Source organism: Vigna umbellata, chromosome 1 (assembly GCF_029865625.1).
Source record: "Vigna umbellata cultivar VRB3 chromosome 1, Vumbellata_1.0, whole genome shotgun sequence".
Lineage (NCBI taxonomy): Eukaryota > Viridiplantae > Streptophyta > Magnoliopsida > Fabales > Fabaceae > Vigna > Vigna umbellata.
In genome coordinates, this window is record NC_142165.1 from 6,224,678 (window position 1) to 6,239,597 (window position 14,920).

The 14,920-nt window shown below is 36.8% G+C and overlaps 1 pseudogene across 2 annotated transcripts; it reads right to left on the minus strand.

Moving 5' to 3' along the window:
- Window positions 1-4,439: 4,439 nt before the first annotated feature.
- On the minus strand, window positions 4,440-8,271 carry LOC124837365 (putative CoA ligase CCL11 pseudogene; annotated as a pseudogene). Of its 2 annotated transcripts, XR_015780129.1 has the most exons (3): window positions 6,334-8,271; window positions 4,897-5,000; window positions 4,440-4,740 (listed from the first exon to the last, which is right to left on the minus strand). The product of XR_015780129.1 is annotated as a putative CoA ligase CCL11 pseudogene, transcript variant X2 (transcript). The 2 variants fall into 2 exon arrangements; XR_015780128.1 differs by lacking the exons at window positions 4,440-4,740; window positions 4,897-5,000 and having other exon boundaries at window positions 6,310-8,270.
- Window positions 8,272-14,920: the final 6,649 nt, after the last annotated feature.

A 14,920-nucleotide genomic window follows, 5' to 3' on the forward strand; every position in this document is an offset into this window, starting at 1 on the left:
TAAACGATTCTCTCAGTCCTCCATTTGAGTTGGATTTTTCTCTCTTTGCACGTCGCTGTATCTCCACCATTGTCCGCACATTTCTCTCTTTGGACGTCGCTCTCGCTCCATTGGTTGCAGTTGCATCTCCATTTCACTCTCGCTCCATCGCATTGTGGTTGGCGTTATTTTAAAATGACAACAATCAACTCATTTGGAGTTCGGTGAAGAAAGTTATGAGCAGAACAACCAACATAGGTCAAAGGTGACATTAATGTATAAAACGTTAACTTTAAGGAATTAACTGCACCTACTAAGATGCCCAAAAATCACAAATTAGTAATCATTGGAAAGAGTTTTTGAGTCTATTTTCTAATAAAAAAAGAATCACGTCATTTGGAGGTTTATGGGAAAAGTTATGTTTAAAATAGTCAGCAAAGGTCAAAGTTGCAGCATGTTATCTCACTCAAATTTCCTTTGGGGAGTAATGTTCTCATAGCTGGGTTCAAGACTTAGCTAACATCATCATCACACCAACATTGGGTCTTTCCCCCACCAAGGACGGCCCAAAACCTAGCCTTCAGGCTCTACTCACACTTAAACATTAAAAGGAACTCTCATCTAGTCAAGAAATATGAAAAAATTACGTAAAATGTCTTTGGCTACTTATGTGGCCACAACTGGCTCCTGCCGCACAAGTTTTTGTACAAAACCAGATTTTTGTTCGTGTAATCGTTTACGGGGTCCTTGTAATCGATTACAATAGCCAAAAAGGCCTACACTTGATTACCAAGGCATAATTTGAAAGGTCTTTGAGTATAGATTCCAACAAAACAAGAATCAACTCATTTGGAGTTCGGTGGAGAAAAATAAGAGCAAAACCACTAGCAAAGGTTAGAGTTGGCAAGAATATATAAAGCGTTAACTTTAAGGATTAAACTGTACCTACTCAAATGTCCAAAAATTACAAATTAGTAGTCATTTGAAAGCTTTTTGAGTATAGTTTCTAATAAAACAAGAATCGCATCATTTGGAGGTCGGTGGGAAAAGTTAGCATTAAAATAGCCAACAAAGGTCAAAGTTCACAACATGTTAACTTGGTCATGACACCAACATTGGGTCTTTCCTCCACCAAGGGCTTCCTAAAACCTAGTTTTTAGGCTCTTCTCACACTTAAACATTAAAAAGAACTCTCATCCATTCAAGAAATATGAAAAAATTACGTAAAATGTCTTTGGTTACTTATGTGTCCACAACTGGCTCCTACAGCACAAGGTTTTGTACAAAATCATATTTTTGTTCGTGTAATCGTTCATAGGGTCTTTGTAATCGATTACAATGGCCAAAAAGCCCTAAAATTGATTACCAAGGCATAATTTGAAAGGTCTTTGAGTCTATATTCTAACAAAACAAGAATCAACTCATTTGAAGTTTGGTGGAGAAAGTTAAGAGCAAAACAACCAGCAAAGGTCAGAGTTGCCAGGAATATATAAATTGTTAACTTTAAGGAATAAACTGTACCTACTCAAATGTTCAAAAATTATACATTAATAGTCATTGGAAATCTTTTTGAGTCTAGTTTCTAATAAAAAAAGAATCGCATCATTTGGAGGTCGGTGGGAAAAGTTATCATTAAAATAGCCAAGGTCAAAGTTCACAGCATGTTAACTTGGTCATGACACCAACATTAAGTCTTTCCTCCACCAAGGGCTTTCCAAAACCTAGTTTTTAGGTTCTACTCACACTTAAACATTACAAAGAACTCTCATCCATTCAAGAAATATGAAAAAATTACGTGAAATGTCTTTGGCTACTTATGTGGCCACAATTGGCTCCTGTCGCACAAGTTTTTGTACAAAACAAGATTTTTGTTCGTGTAATCGTTTACGGGGTCTTTGTAATCGATTAAAATGGCCAAAAAGGCCTACAATTGATTACCAAGGCATAATTTGAAAGGTCTTTGGGTCTATATTCCAACAAAACAAGAATCAACTCATTTGGAGTTCGGTGGAGAAAGTTAAGAGCAAAACAACCAGCAAAGGTGAGAGTTGGCAGGAATATATAAACCGTTAACTTTAAGGAATAAACTATACCTACTCAGATGTCCAAAAATTATAAATTAGTAGTCATTGGAAATGTTTTTGAGTCTAGTTTCTAATAAAAAAAATAATCGCATCATTTGGAGGTCGGTGGGAAAAGTTATCATTAAAATAGCCGACAAAGGTCAAAGTTCACAGCATGTTAACTTGGTCATGACACCAACATTGGGTCTTTCCTGTACCAAGGGCTTCCCAAATCCTAGTTTTTAGGATCTACTCACACTTAAACATTACAAAGAACTCTCATCCATTCAAGAAATATGAAAAAATTACGTAAAATGTCTTTGGCTACTTATGTGCCCACAACTGGCTCCTACAACACAAGTTTTTGTACAAAACCATATTTTTGTTCGTGTAATCGTTTACAGGGTCCTTGTAATCGATTACAATGGCTAAAAAGGCCTAAACTTGATTACCAAGGCATAATTTGAAAGGTCTTTGAGTCTATATTCCAACAAAACAAGAATCAACTCATTTGGAGTTCGGTGGAGAAAGTTAAGAGCAAAACAACCAGCAAAGGTTAGAGTTGCCAAGAAGATATAAATTGTTAACTTTAAGGAATAAACTGTACTATTTAGATGTCTAAAAATTATAAATTAGTAGTCATTGGAAAACTTTTTAAGTCTAGTTTCTAAAAAAAAAAGAATCGCATAATTTGGAGGGCGGTGGAAAAAGTTATCATTAAAATAGTCAGCAAAGGTCAAAGTTCACAACATGTTATCTCACTCAAATTGTTTTGGCTACTTATGTGTCACAACTGAGTCCTACAGCACAAGTTTTTGTACAAAACCATATTTTTGTTCTTGTAATCGTTTACAAGACCCTTTTAATCGATTACATGAACAAAAATCTGGTTTTGTACTAAAACGTGTGCTGCATGAGCCAACTGTGTGCACACAGGTAGCCAAATACATTTTACGTAATTTTTTCATATTTCTTGAATGGATGAGAGTTCTTCTTAATGTTTAAGTGTGAGTAGATCCTAAAAACTGGATTTTGGGCAATCCTTGGTGGAGGAAAGACCCAATGTTGGTTTCATGACCAAGTTAGGCGAAGTCCTGAAAAGTGTAGGTCATTTTGTACCTTGTAATCGATTACAAGGGCCTTGTAATCGATTACAAGGGCCTTGTAATCGATTACAAGGTACAAAATTGCTTAACTTGTTTAAGACTTTACCTAACTTGGTCATGACACCAACATTCTCTCTTTCCTCCACTATGAACTGTCCAAACCTCAGTTTTGAGGCTCTACTCACACTTAAAAACTGAAAATACCTCTCATCCATTCAAGAAATATAAAAAAAATTACGTAAAATGTCTTTGGCTACCTGTGTGCCCACAGCTGGCTCCTACAACATAAGTTTTTGTACAAAACCAGATTTCTGTTCATGTAATCGATTACAAGGGCCTTGTAAACGATTACACGAACAAAAATCTAGTTTTGTACTAAAACTTGTGCTGCAAGATCTAGTTGTGGGCACATAAGTAGCCAAAGACAATTTGAGTGAGATAACATGTTGTCAACTTTGACCTTTATGGCTATTTTAATGATAACTTTTCCCACCGACCTCCAAATGATACGATTCTTTCTTTATTAGAAACTAGACTCAAAAAGCTTTCCAATGACTACTAATTTATAAATTTTGGACATCTGAGTAGGTACAATTTATTCCTTAAGGTTAACACTTTATATATTCCTGCTAACTCTTACCTTTGCTGGTTGTTTTTCTCTTAACTTTCTCCACCGAACTCGAAATGAGTTGATTCTTGTTTTGTTGGAATCTAGACTCAAAGAGCTTTCAAATGACTACCAACCCATAATTTTTAGACCATTGTACTAGATGCAGTTAATTTCCCAAAAATAACGTTTTTTTAAGCTTCCTAAATGAGTTTACTTTCAGTTATTGTTTCATGTTTCTTATTTTAGATAAGTGAGTGAGTTTAATGGTCATGAGTGATGTTTAATGCACCAATGAAAACATTAAGTTATTGAATTGTTGAGAAAAAAAAGGTCATTTAGGTGCTTTCATGTAAGTTAGATGAGGTCCATGAGCATTGGTGGCCATTTTCTACCTTGGTAATCGATTATAAGGGTATTGTAATCGATTACTAGAGGCCAGAGGGCCATTTGTAAAAAATTTTCAACTATACTCCCCGCAGCTGGATAAAAAACACTCCCCATGAAGGGTTTTGCTATGTTTTTGCTCATTTTGTTTCCAATTTTTTAGATGAGTGAGTAAGTTGAATGTGAATGGTTATTTTTTAAGTGCAATGATGGTAAAATATTTTAACATTCAATGATGACCACATAGCTTCATTGTATTCCATTACTATTAACCTGACCATGTTCATTACAATGATACCATTATACATTAATCATACAAAATAATACAGTCATCTTAAAAAATAATACAATTATCTTTATTAAGCACACATCCATTTCCTTGAACTCTACAAATTTTTCTCTAGAAAAAAAACCCACCACTAGAGTCTACCTATCTAACTAATAACTCATTCAACAAATTTCTATCTAGCTTAACATTGTCAGACAATTGTAAAAACCAAGTGAATTTTGTCTTTGCAATTAACTTCCTCTAGTGCAGGGTCAATCTTCCATTCAAATCACCAACATACTTCGTTTTGAAAGAATGACGCACATTCAACTGCATGAAAAATAAATCAATGACCAAAGGGTAAAATGAAAATGGGTACATGGAAAATGCTAAAGGGTAAATCAAAATGGAGTAAATGAAAAGGGGAAAGGGGACATGGGAAAAGAGAAACTGACAATGCAAAGGGGAAAGGAAATAACTTCTTACCGGAGTTTTCCATTGCTTTAGCGGAGTCTCACCGAATTGTCTCGTCGGAGAAGATGACCTTTTATGCTTGCTTCATGAGAGAGAAAGGAGAGGAACCACACGCTCTGAGAGAGAGCACACACAAAATGAAAATGAAAGTGTAGAGTAGAGAGAAGATGAAAACGAAAATGAAAGGGGTAATTTTGGAAACCAATTTCCCCACACCAGATTTTTCAAAAAAAATATTATTTTAAATGACCCAATAGCATTTTGACACCTTTGTAAAAATGGTGTTATAACAATTCGTTGTTAACATATCAGGATCCAAATTATATACTTTAAGTGATATTGACATTTAAACACCAATAAATATAAATATTGAATATTCCATTAGTGTTTAACTATATTTTATAAGAAATAATTTTATTTTTTATTTTTTTAAAATATAAAATTTACTCTTTTATAACATATTAAATAAATGTAAATATGTATATTTTTCATTATTTGTATTTTATACCTCATTCAAAACTTTTATATATTTTTAGGATTTTGTCATTAACAACTTGAGTTTGTACTTCCAAATTTTTATTTATAATTCTAAAATTCCAAAAATACCCCTACCAACCGGTTAAGAAATTTTCTTAACCAATATTCAAAAACTAGTTAAGAAAACCTTAACTAGCATTCGAATAAATTCTTTTTTAATTTTTTTACTTAATAATAATAATAAACAATTAATAAACTTAATATTTTTCAAAAATTTAAATATATATCAATATTTTAATGTATAAAATATTAATTATTAAAAAATAAAAAATATTATAAAATTAAAAACAGAAAAAAATGAAAGAAATATATTTAATTTGAATTATTGTGGTAACGTATTTTCAAGGTTAAGGTTTTTTTTTTATATTTTATTTTTTGTTTTTAATTAATAATAATAATAATAAATTAATAAATTTAATATGTTTCATAAAATTAAAAGCTAATATTTTAATTTATAAAATATTAATTATTAAAAATATATATTATAAAATTAAGAAAAAAAATTTGAAAGAAATACGTTAACCCAAATACCGTTAAGTGTTAACCATATTTATAAAATTTGAAAAAAGAAATTGAAAAATATATGTTAACCGTTATATGTATTCGAATTATTTTATATTAACCGTATTTATAATTACGGTTAAGGTTTCTTTTTTAACTTAAAATTTAACTGGCTTTTTGTTAATTGATTTTCCAACATCGGTTAACAAAATTTCTTAACCGGTTTTCCATCCCCATAAAGATATTTTTGATATTTTAGAAGTGTATAATGAAAATTTGAAGTTAGAGTAACAAGTTTAAGACCAAGCTTGCGAATTTTAAGGAATAATTTGGTCGTTTTCAATTAAAAGTAATTAATTAACAAAATAAAAATCTGAAGACTCAAAAAAGGTGAAACACGCCAAACCAAACCTAGAATAGTTGTTTGTTTAGTACAGTACAAACCGTACTCTACATGCGACTGCGTGTAGCCAAGGACCCCATACCCTGAGCCTCCTTCCTCAGCACGTGCTTCAGAATCTTCCCCGTCGGCGTCTTCGGCAGCGCATCCTTGAACACTACCGTCTTCGGCACCATGAAGTGAGCCAACCTTTCTCTGCAAAACTCCACCAACTCTTCTTCCTTTGGCCGGCGCTCCAACCTCTCCTTCAGCTCCACAAACGCGCACGGGGTCTCCCCCCAGAACTCGTCCGGCCGCCCCACCACCGCCGCCTCTCTCACCGCCGGATGCGCATACATCACGGCTTCCACCTCCACGCTGCTCACGTTCTCTCCCCCACTTATTATCACGTCTTTCGACCTATCTTTTATCTCCAAATACCCATCCCCATGCACAACCCCTACGTCCCCCGTGTACAACCACCCATTTTCTCTTACGCACCTTCTCGTTCCTTCCAAATCCTTCAGATAACCCATCATCACGCAAGAGCCTCGCACCACTACTTCCCCCGATGTAACCCCGTCGCGCTTCACGCTTACTCCGCTCGCCGGATCTACAACGTCCACTTCCGACACCGCCGCCGTCCTCACCCCCTGCCGAGCCAGCAGCCGTGCCCTCTCCCTCCCCGGAAGCGTATCCCATTCCCTCTTCCACGCGCACGACACCACCACCCCCAGCGTCTCCGTCATCCCGTACCCGTGGCTCACCACAAACCCTACTTCCTCCGCCCGAGCAAGAACCGACGCCGGGGGCGTCGAACCTCCGATGAGGACATGAACCGGGTTTTTCAATGGTTCTGCTCTCGTGAGCAGCATGTTCAGAACCACCGGCGCCGCGCACATGTGTGTCACGTTGTGAGACTCGATCGAACGGTAAATTATCGGAGCGTTGGTTTTACGTATGCAAACGTTGGTGCCGCCAACGGCTGCAATCCCCCACGCGAAGCCCCACCCATTAGCGTGGAACATCGGTAGGGTCCATAAGTAAACCGGTTGTTTTGGCACACACCAGTCGATGAGAGAGTCGAGGGCTATCATGAACGTTGCGCGGTGGGAGTGTAACACGCCCTTGGGAGACGCTGTTGTTCCGGAGGTGTAGTTAAGGGTTATTGGGTCCCACTCGGAGTTGGGCCGTGCCCATCGGAAGTTCAGGTTGCCTCTGCTCAAAAGGCGCTCGTAGGTGTCTATTGCGTGCGCCGCCGCGACAGCATCCGCATCCCCATAGCCATCGTCTGTGATAAGGACGAGGGAAGGACGCGGTGTGGTGTGGGGGAATTTTGAAAGAGTGGTGAGAATAAGAGGGAGTGATTGAGAGTGGACGAAGACAAGTTTTGATTCGCTATGGCGCAGGAGGACGGAGAGCGCGTGGGGGTCGAGACGGAGGTTGAGATTGTTGAGAATGGCGCCAGACATGGGAACTGCAAACTGAAGTTCATACATTGAGGGAGTGTTTGGGGAGAGAACAGAGATGACTTGGCCACGTCCTAAGCCCAGAGAAGTGAGGGAAGAAGCGAGTTGGAGGCATCTACGGTGGGTTTGTGACCAGGTGAAGGAAATGTGGTCGTAGACGATAGAATGAGAGTCACCGTACACGATTGCTGCTCTTTCCAAGAAGGTGAGTGGAGTGAGGGGTACTGAGTTTGCAGCGTTTGGTGTTAGCTTATCCATGGATGAGTGAAAGCGCAGTGCAGTGTTCCAGAGGAGAGTGAAAGTGTGTGAGTGTGCTGTTGTGTCATGCCGTGTTTGGTCAGGTGATGTGCTGTTAAATAGTGAGTTAAGGATGTCTGCCCTGTGTGCTCAGTCAAGAAAATCATTTTGAATTGCTTCAACATTAGAAGCATTTATGTCCATCATAACTCATATCTAGAAGCTCTTAATACAAAATACTAACACTTCAAATTATACTCAGAGCAAATTAAAACAAAAGTGATGGAAAAAACGATAGATTCAATTCGTATGGGAATTGTTTCGGTGTCCTCTCCAAGTGCCCCTCCATGTGGATTTAAGGACAATAATAATTGCAAAGTTCAAATACGGTTTCACTGGTTTTGAGTAACGTGGGTGGTTTTGAATGTTAATAAAACAGTGCCACATCAAATTGTAACTTGTATCTAACATGCTCTCAGTGAATCTTCGTGGGAGGGGCACCGGAATAGACTTTTTTGAAAGTACCAAAACATTCACTATTGGTTCTCTCAATTGCAGATGTTAAAAAGAACCATTACTGAAAAATATTCTCGACTGTTAAAAAAATGTAAAATTCTATTATCACGAAGCATATTTCTTGTAACGCGATGTACTTTTATACCATAAAAGTCTACCATTATTTTATCAAGTTCTCGAAAACAAATTTCTTTATTTATCACGACTAAAGAATGAAGATAGCAATGTTAGTTCCTCCTAAAAAACTTGAATGAAATAGAAATAAAGAGGGAGGGATGTAGCAGTTGGGAACAAGCGATGTGATGATTTGGAAGTGAGGTAGAGATGTTTGTGGTTCATTGGATTAATGCAATGTATGGAGGGAAAGAGTGATCTGATACAATAAATTGCGGTGTGAGATGTATATGGTCCTGGTGGGTGGATTTAAATTTAATGAAGATGAGGATGAGTTGTTGATATTGATAAACCAATCACGTGCAGTACAAAAACTAGCACCATTTGGGGCTGTTCATTCTGGCGTTTCTTCCTTTCTTGATGTTGATTGGACTTTCTACTTTCGGTCATATGTATCTCTACTTTTTCGCCATTTAATGCAGAAAAGAGAAGGATTACGTTAACAACTTTTTTTTTAAACAATTTTTTTAGGTATCACTATTTGATTGTTTGATTGTTCATATATTTAAAACTGAACAAATTACAACGTACCAGGTTTATTAAAAAGTTGTTAAAAAAATATTTTTTAAAAGAAAAAGTTTGTTTTTTTAGGTAATTATCTTTGTGTATGTAGCCATTTTTTAGGTTATTAATAAGAAAAATGTTTTTTTAACGATTTTTTTATAACAGTTTATGTGATAGTTCGAGATTAATCCGTTTCAAATATACAGACCAATAAAATAATGACACATATATATGATTAAAAAAATTGTTAAAAAAAATTGTTATCATACAAAATACAATAAAGAAAATAAAGAGAATGAAAAAAATGTATTATGACATATATATATATATATATATATATATATATATATATAATGTCTTATATATATAGTTTACCCCAAATAGTAAAATATAGTTCTACATAAATAGGGGATAATAAATGATGTAAAAAGCTCTCAACAAGGTGAGCTTTTTGAGACATGAATGAACAATCTTTTATGATGAGTTGTTTTTTAACAATTAAAATGTTAACATAGTTAGAAAAAATGTTGTATAAAAAGTTGTAAGGAATAGATGTAGACGGTCTTAACTCAATTTTAATATTATTGAATGGTCTTTAGTAGATGATTTTTGTGTGTGTTCTTTTTCATATAATTATGATTTATAGTTAATATGATATATTTATCTGTTTAACAAGACTATTTTGTTAAGGTGTATATCATTGTTTATGCATTCTTATATTTTCTTTCTTGTAAAACTCGTTAAATTTTTTCGATAGTAACTTCAATCTATTGTCAATTATAAACACTTGAAGTGTTTTACCTATTTATTACCAATCATGGTTGGTCATTCCTGTAACACCCATGAAACACGTTAAATATATATGTATGTATGTGAGTCAGTTGACTTTAGTTTAATATCCACTTTTAATGTAAAGTGTAATAAAAATAATAGATAGTTTATAGACAAGTTGCAGAAAATAGTGTAAGTTTGATCATTGAACTGATTGATGAAGATTTGAGATTTAGTTTTCTTGAATATGGAATTTGTTAAAAAAGGGGAAAAAAATTTCTAGTAAATTGACTAGCACCATTTATGGAGTTCTTAAGTTTATTGAGTAATATGTCCAAACCAAAATAGTGAGGTAGAAATAATAATGTATCGGGTGATCCTTCCTTCCTTCATCAATTAGTCTTTAATGCTCTCTCTAAACTTTGATTTGCGTCACTTTCATTTGCATCCTTAATCAGTCATTTCCTACTCCCCGTATTGTGAATTACTTTTGTTTCATCTCTTTTCTACTTTCCTTTTTGCAAACCAAAATCACTCCATGCAAACAATTTATGTTCATTTGAGTTCATATTTATCAATGGTAATAACATTCGTGGTAGATAAGAAGTATAATCCATTAGAGAAAAGTTTCATAAAACTGTACAAAAAGTCATATCTTGTTCCCAATTATTTGTGTGTGCTATATGAAATATACTGATCGGAGTTAATGGTCATTCATGGGCAATTATCAGGTATTAATAGGTCAGATTACCTTACGCTTTACAAATATACGATATTAAATATTAATTATTGATTATTGGGTTTTATTCCCTAAAAATATACTGATAACTAATCAATGGACTTGAGTGCCACAAACTCTATAAATAATACAACTGATGTCAGGTACAATGATCCTTTTCTATCCTAATAAAATATAGACCTCTTTATGAAACATATCTGACTTGAGCGTCGGAGTGTTTTCTGCAGGTCAACAACCCATTTGAGTGGATCGCGTTCTCGAAGAGGATTGAAGATCAAAAGAGAGCATAGCAAGGAATGACGACCGACCCTCGGACCAATTCAACCGAAACATTGTGTATTGTGAACAACTTCTATTTCATCTTTGGTTTTCCTTATGTTATGCCAACTTGTTACCTTATACTAGTAGTTTTAGTTCATATTTGTTTTCTGTGATGACCTTCATGGTAGATCTGAAAGGACAATGATATTTTAAAACACAAATTTTTATATCATTTTGACATAGCCTATGTGGTTTTTAAAATCAATTTTCAATTATTTTTTGAAGTTGTTGACTTAGACGAAGGATGTCCACGCTGGTTGGAAGAGTATGTTTTCAATTGAACAAAGTAGAGAAAAAAACCTAATTTTGTACACGTTGAAGCAAGCATCACTTCTTTATGAACTGAAACATCCTCTGAGACCTCGTCATTCTTATTCGTTTAATCGACATTCTCTTTTGTCATTGACGGACATTCTGTTGGTGTAAGATCCGAGAAAATAAGGGTTTTAGAAATAAGGTTTAATCATTCGCCATGTCCTTTTTTTTGGATGGGAATCTCAAATAGGTTCCTTACTTTTTTTTCATTTCAATTGGATCCTCACTTTTGCAAAATTGTTCCAATTAGAGCCCTGCCATTAAATTGGGCCAACACCGTTAGAGTGACGTTGACTTAACATGCTAATGGTGATTTTTTAAGTGACGTGGCCCAATTATTTTGTTAATTAGGTGATTCAAACGTGTATATCATCATTTTTTTAATCAAAGATATTGGGAAAAAACTGAATTAAACCCATGCCCCTTTCTTCGAATTAGGGATTGCGAAAAGAAAGTCAGACCTCGTTCTTCAAATTAGGATTCATTAGGAGGAAATTTGGAATCAATTGTAGATAACTCATTCATGTTCGTCTTCCACATGTAATGGGTGGCGGAAGCAAAACCCTAATCTTACATCTCTCGCAAGGTCATGATTATGAGAAGGGGGTTTCTATCGTGGTCTTTGATTCTTCTTTTGGTTATAGGCTATGCGAATGGAGGAGAGGGAGGCGTTTATGGCTTCCATGGCGCGATGAAGACAAAGGTGGCTCACGAGTTAGGATTTTGCGATTTGGTTTGTTGATTTCTGGACTTCTTGATTCAAGTGCGAAGAAGATGATGAAGTGTGATTCTGCGATTCTGGTTCTGTTTTTGGGTTCCTGCTGGTTTCTTGCAGGTTTCGTTGGCTTATGGAGGCGCGATTTCTCTGACGAAGGCAAGGGTTTTTGGAAATTAGGGATGCGATGTTGGTGTGGTGGAGAAGATGAAATATTTATGCGATTTAGGGTTTTCTCGATTTGGGGATTTATGTTTTCTTGGTTTGAGATTCTAGGTTTGCAGGTCTTCATGGAGGCGCGATCCTAGTGCAATGGTTCTGTGAATGTGGATTGGTGGTGGTGATGTGCGATTCTATGGTTGCTAGCAATGGTGATTTTGGTAGCTCGTGGTGGCTCGAGGCTTGCGATGAAGACGAACTGATGGTTCGTGGTTTTGTTTTGCAATTCTAATTCGAAGAAGAGGACGAAAAGGGAGAGCCTATGACTAGCAAAGTATTGCAGATTTCTCTAAAAGGCAAAGGATTAACTTCCAATATATCTTTCAAGGTGGGAGATGTTTACTGAACTCAAAAATCACTTATTACAAGCCCAAAACGCACGAAGCAGCAAGCAGAGAAGCATAGAAGAAAGGAGGACTTCAAGATTGAGATTAGGTTTACTTGAAGATCCAACCTTATAAGCTAAAAAATTAGCCAAGAGAATTAATCAAAAAGATAAATCCTAGATGTTATGGGCCCTATGAAGCAACTGAAAGAGTAGGAGAGGTAGCTCATAAATTGAAGTTGCCAGAAGGTAGCAAGGTCCATCCAGTTTTTCATGTTTCCTTATTAAATCCAATGGTGTCGACACAGGTAACGATGCAAGCCACTTCTTCTGTGTATAACTGAAAATTGGGAGCTAGAAATGCAACCGGAAGATATTCTAGCTCTTAGAGAAGGAGATGGCAAGGCCCCGAAAGTGTTAGTCAAATGAAAGGGTACGCCATCGTGTGAAAATTCATGGGAATCTCTACAAAGGATGGGGAATTACTTCCCTGAACTTCACCTTGAGGACAAGGTGACAATTATGGGGGATGAGTGATACGAGTAAAAGTTTAAAGGAAAAAGGGCAACAACATGTATGAAAGGAAGAAGTGGAAACCTATTTTGTGGAGTCCAACAACACACACCCAATGAATAGTATCTTAACAGAATTGTTGAGTGGAAGGTGAGTTGGAGGTGGTAAGGGGAGGGCGGGAAGGTCAGCGATAGGGGAAGGTGGAATTTGGGACTTGGGACTGAGGTCATTGTATCACGTATAGTGAGAGTTTGTTCTCCTCTATAGTTTTTGGACAGAGTGACCAATAACATATGGTTAGGGGCTTGAAAGTATATGAGAGAAGGATGTATATGAGAGAGAGAAGGGGGCCGAACGGTAGAAGGCGAGGAGCGAGTTGGCCGAAAGGTAGACAAAAGGAAGTGACCAGGCCGAACGGTAGAAGGCGGGGAGTGAGGTGGCTGAACGGTAGACAAGGGGGAGCGACCAGACCGAAGCGGGGAGCGAGGTGGCCGAACGGTAGACGAGGGGGAGTGATCAGGCTGAATGGTTGGAAGCAGCGAGGAAGCATCCTAACTGCTGTAGCGGTTAGGATGAGTGGGAAACTAATTAGAGTAATAAGAAAGATATTTTGAGAGGATATTCAGCAAAAGATAATTAGAGTAAACAAAGTCATATCTTAGTATAATATTCGGTATAAGTTAAATATAGTAAATAAGGATAAATAAGATTCATATAAGATAATTATTGCAAGTAGGGTTATTTTCTAATATCCCATACAAGTTGGGCAGGAAGTAATTAGTATAAATAAAGGGAAAGTTTAGGGTTAAAGGTATGCTTTTGATTTGAGAGTTTTGTGAAGGAGGTTATGCTTCAGAATAACTGATGGAGGTTATGCTCCTAATTATTTTTTGTTCTATTTGATTTAGTTATTCTTATCAATAAGAGAGGTTTATTCATCCATTTTCTATTATCTATTTGCCTGTGAGAGTGCGTGAGAGGTTGTTCTGGTTACGTTTCCTACTCGGATACGTAACAACTAGTCCGACCTGCCAGATCAGAGGAGAGGAGTGTGTGACCAGCCGGAGGAACAAAGAGGAGTGAGAGACATCATGGAAGGAAGGATGACTGCAGTCGAAATCAAACTAGAGAACATGGGGTTGAAGCAAGAGAGCATGCAACTGTCCATAGGAGGAGTGGAGACGACGGTGGAGGCAATATGCAAGGGTTTACAAGAGCTGATGAGAATGATGAGAGAGCGAACCCATCAACTAGATGGGAATTCAGAAGGAAGTCAAGGATCTGTTAATGGAAAAATGAATGAAGAGGAGGGCGTAAGAGATGGAGGACTGGACGGTGGTGGACAGGGCGGACCAAACGGTGAGAGGGGCAGTGGACCGAGCGGTGCTGGATGCCAGGAGGAACATCTGAATTGGAGAAAGGGTAGAGTTACCCATTTTCGAAGGGAGTGTTCTTCGAGCACAAAAGTTTCATGAAATTGGGATTAAAATTCTGAAGGAGAGTGTTCTTCGTTACGCGAAATCGTTACTGGAAAGAGTATTTGTTTAGGGCTTTCGTGTTTGATAAAAATTGAAAATGAGAGTGTTCTTCGAGCACAAAAGTTTCATGAAATCCAATACATCATTGTGTCCTAATTTGGATACCTTTCTCGTGGCATACACCTTCGATATGAGATATATAGGTTTCATTGAGGATGACACGTCTAATTGCCCGAAGCTCAAGCTCCTTCACTTGGTCGATACGTCGTCGTTTTTGAATCGCAGAGAGGATGGGGTTTAGGGGGAGAAGATGGTAGGGTTAG